The 4,796-nt window shown below is 36.6% G+C and overlaps 1 pseudogene; it reads right to left on the bottom strand.

The window, feature by feature from the left end:
- Positions 1-1,380: 1,380 nt before the first annotated feature.
- LOC148673012 (U2 spliceosomal RNA) lies at positions 1,381-1,521 on the bottom strand (annotated as a pseudogene).
- Between the last annotated feature and the right edge of the window lie 3,275 nt (positions 1,522-4,796).

The following is a 4,796-nucleotide window of genomic DNA, read 5'->3' as shown; positions in this document are numbered from 1 at the left end:
GAGAGATGAGATCCCTCAAAATAACATTTTGGGCCCAATATAATAAGTCCCCATGGAAAGCAAGAGGGATTGAAATGTGTTTTGCATATAGAGCCCTATATTTTTCAAAGAAAAAAAATGGTCTTGTATTAAAAAAAAACTCTGAAGCCTACATATTTATACATAAGTTATTGTGTAGAACCGACATGCTGCATCTTCTGTGGGTGTCTCACAATATCATTTTCCTGCAGTACTGTATTGGCTTTGTCATGAATAGTATATATAGTATATAGTTTAGAAAATTGTCATAAAAGCACAGTCACTGTTGTGTATTAGACCACAAGCAGCTAATTTACATACTGATCAGGACTGAGATTTCAATTTTTATGCTGTCATTAGACCAAAAGAATATGACAAACAAACTAATGGCCTTAAGAAATCAGGAAGGTATACTTATCCTCATTTAGGTGAATAGTCTAATCAGCAATTGAGCCAACAAAGGACCCAATGGGAGAAAAGGCATTGTGCAGTTTCAGGATTTTTGATTCCTTGATTTGAGTATAATCACCCATCATCCCTTCAATTTTCAATAACTACTTAATCCAAAAGCAGATCTGGTACTATACTCATGCTTCACACTAAATACTGAATGATAAATACAGAAATGTAGGATTTTCAACATGATGGTACTCAGTTTATTGGTCAAGCAGCTAATCCTTCACATGTTCCTGTGTTACTGTTTTCCGAGATGATGAAAGTGCGTTTTGAAATATGGAATGTCTTAATTTTCTCTCTAACAGGTGTTAAGTAGATGAGAAATTAAATGGCTTGGCTAGATGTTGTTTTCTAGTACAGTACACTCTATCCCTGCTTTCTTTATTTGTAGTCTTTGCGCAAATACAGAAAAATGCTTAGGTCTTCAGGTCTACATTTTCTTAGGCATAAACCCTCCATGTTAAATACCAGTAGGTATCACATGTATTTGTGACAGACTGTGATAATACCCTTTTGTATTGTTTTTGAATAAGTTACAAACTTGTTTTCTCCAAATGGATCCAAAACTGATATATTCCACCGGCATCTTTAATTGCTAGTGCATCACAATAATTAATCAAGAATGTTTGGGAATGTAATCTCAAAGTTATTGATTGAGCATCTATCCATTTTGTTTCTAGATGCTCATACCTTAGTATTACTTATTTTGTCAGGGTAGCATACTTAATGGATTGCATTTCTTTCTCTCTTCATACGGTTCGTTTTGCATAAAGACGTTTCTATTGAGATTCTCATGTTCCATGCAGGGAGGCACACTGGCACAGTGGTAAGCTTTGCTGTAGCCCTGGCTTCAATTCCTGACCTGAGGTGCTATCTGTGTGGAGTTTGTATGTTTTCCTAGCTATATATGGGTTTCGTCTTGGTGCTCCCGTTTCCTCCCATGTTCTAAAGACATTCAATACATGCCCCCCTCACAGGAGGCATATCAGATACGAAACTGATAAGAACAGGAACTGCACTTGATCTGAGCCATAGGCCAGAAGCGATGTTCTAAAGACATACCGGTAGGTGAATTGTCTTCTGGGAAAATTATCCCTGGTGTGAGTGTGTATTTATGTCTGTGTCTGCCCTGTGATGGACTGGTGTCCCATCCAGGGTGTATCCCACCTTGTGTTTGGTTGCTTGCTGGTTTTAGGCTCTGGCTCCCCTCATCACAATGTACAGGATAAGTGGTTTAGAAAAGGATGGATGTTCCAGGCAACTTTTCATTAACAAGCAGGATGCTTATTTCTCACAACCTCACAACACAACTGTGCTGAAAATTGTCTCTTTTGTTAATTAAAACTTAAAATGGGTTCATTTCTTCGTATGATTCTATTTTGTATTCCTTTGCATGCTCCTTCAATGATTTCTCATGTATTTCTTCTCCAATATTATATGATATGAACATCTTCTTGGGCAAAGATGTATTACAACCACATTCAATTCTGCCTTTACCTTTAAATGTTCAAGTTAGGGTGTTGTTTTTCTAGGTGCATTTATTTTCATTGCTGCTTAGAAATGTACATAATTTGCATATTGACACCTGGGAGGTATGTGACAAAAACGTGTTATGCTTATATTGACAAATAGTTTGTAAAAATTGAAATATGCTCATTAATTAAACAGTAATGTGATGCAAAGGTATCTAAAGCATTTTGCAACTGTGGAGATGTGATATATAAACATCCTAGCTTTTAAGGGGAAAAAAGAAACAGAAATTTGAGCCTCAGTGTTACATAATGTATCTTTGATTCTATGGTTCTAATGTATGAATCAATTCTCAATATTTAACTGAGGAGTAAACTTTGACATAACACACAATTCTCTTTTATCATCTGATAAACAAGCATATTGAATCAAACAACACAAAGTAAAATGCTTAACTGGTTTCTGAGCACACCAGCCCTAAACTCCCATTTTGGGCATGAGTGTGTGCTTCAGGATCTGCATGTGTCACTTGCTTAGGGTCACAGACACGTGTTTGTGTCTATTCCATTTTACAGATCAGTGTTGTACTGTGTAACTGCTAAATAAATTTAGTGTCATAAAAATGAATGATTAACTTGGTACTCTTATGCAACCCAAATGTTGTATTATGCCTTCTTCAAAAAAGAAAAATAATAATAACCTAATTAGATGTTTTTTAACCCACAAGCAGGGTAATAATTGAGGGTATTAAAACCAACATTTCATTGATGCAACAGAATATCAATGAAAAGGCAATAGGTGGTGTTGGAACTTATACTTGAGTTTAGCAAAGTCACATAAGGTTTAATCATCAAAAGCTGCCGAGTTACTAGAACCATAGTAATGCGTAGGACCAGTTCTTAATATGTTGCTGTGCGTCATGCTGAAACAGGTTTTCCTCAGATCTGGAACGACAAATCGACTGAAATAAGGAGAAGCCAGAACACGGGCCAACAGACTTTTTATAAACAGGACCACAGGGGAAGGTCTGTCACCGGAGAAGCCCATTTTGTGCCCCTCATGGTTCCTGTGGTTTGTCATCAAAAAGGCTTTTGCACTCATGTTGACTTTTCAAAATGTAACTAATTCAACATAGCTTTGAAAACTAAATGACACTAAGCATGGCTTTGACTTTTCTTCTTAGGCCTGCACTGGAAATGGTATTTAGACAGGTGCCCAGACGTTTATTTAAGGACTTTTATTTTATCCTGGCTGCTTTGTTCTATGCATAGGTGTTAGGTGTTATTTATCAACTTTATTTTTAACTGTTATCAACCATATCTTATGATTGAATATCAAACTTTAAAAGTAAATTTCTTCTCATTCTTACAGTATTTGTTGTTGTCATTGTGGAAATTAGCTTTTCTTTAAACAACACATTTTAATGCCAAAAACGTCTGGATTGTCTTTAGGTTGCTTTATTTACAATCATATATGTATTATATAGAGCAACAAGAACCTTCAAAACCCAGTTAATTGTGATAGTGTTAAATATTTACTGATCAGTTTGCTTGTTCTTACAAAAAACTGTGATAGTTTTATATATTACTGATCAGTTTGCTTGCTAAGCACTCTAATGTTCAAATATTTCCACAGAAGACTACACTGACAGAGGAAGTGAAAAAGCACCACAAAGGAAACACTTATAAAATAATTATCTAGGAAAGAAATGTATGCCATGGTACTTAACAAGTGCACTTTGAAAGCTTAACACAATGACAATACAGGTTTAGGTACTTGTGGTTATCCATATTATAAAAGAGCAGTGCAGATGTGGACTTATATAACCTACTCATTAGCTCAAAGCCTAAACCCTTACAAGCTACATCTGAAGTCCCGTTCCAGGGCTGAGTCGCGGCGGATGAATAGAACTCTTCCCAGCGCAAAGTTCCGTGTTCCATTACGGCTCTGGTTTATTTGTGTTTCAATAGACCCGCTGCATTGAATTGTAGGCTGCATCTTTTTCTCTGCACATTATACAAAGTGTAAAGATTCCATGCACATTCGAAATTTAGGGTTTTATTACGTGTTCTAAAACAACGAAACGTGCGTCTAGATAACATTAATTTCAGGGATACATCGAGACCCAGTTTGTTGTTTGCTTTGCAGGTGCCGCATGCTGTGGCTAATGAAGTGTGCTTTTTTTGTGGTATTTGTTTTTACTGTCAACGTAACTTTGATTTTTGACGGAACCATAGATCGACATAACTGTAGATAAAAAAAAACATCCGATTTTTGTTTGCTTTTGTGTGCTAAATGTCTAGGTGCTCAGAAAGGTTTTCATCAACCAATTTCAGTGCGCCACCACCCTTGCGCTCTCAACACACAGAGGTGTTTGTTGGATTTCCCGTTCAGTTTTAGTCTATTTTTCACCGAAACAAAACTCCATATAGGCTGAAAATCGACGAGCAAGAAATATGTGGGCACTTTTACATTTAAAAGAAGATAAAATGTGGTTTATAAAAAGATGTCCAAACATTATCAACTTTATTTATTAGAGGCCTTATCTTTGTGAGGACGTTTTCACACCTTTTATCACCAAACTGATAGCACTACCTTTTGTACGCGACCTTTTGTACACCAAAACGCGCAGAGCGAGTTTTTTTTTCTTTCTTCACTTTCCCCTTTCCTTAACTGCTCTCCACTTTCGCGAGCTGTTTGGTGGTGGTCCCTATCTTCAGCACATATGCTAAACAGATTATCATGTTTTGACTGACCCGCTCTGCTCAAACTGGGGATAGAATTTCTACAAGTCCATGAGGAAATTAACTGAAATGTAGCAGTGGTCAACTGGAAGTAGGATGTAACAGATC

Source organism: Lepisosteus platostomus, chromosome 4 (genome assembly GCF_059453375.1).
Source record: "Lepisosteus platostomus isolate fLepPlt1 chromosome 4, fLepPlt1.hap1, whole genome shotgun sequence".
Lineage (NCBI taxonomy): Eukaryota > Metazoa > Chordata > Actinopteri > Semionotiformes > Lepisosteidae > Lepisosteus > Lepisosteus platostomus.
Note: the sequence above shows the minus strand (reverse complement) of the source record. Positions and strands in the feature narration are given on the sequence as shown.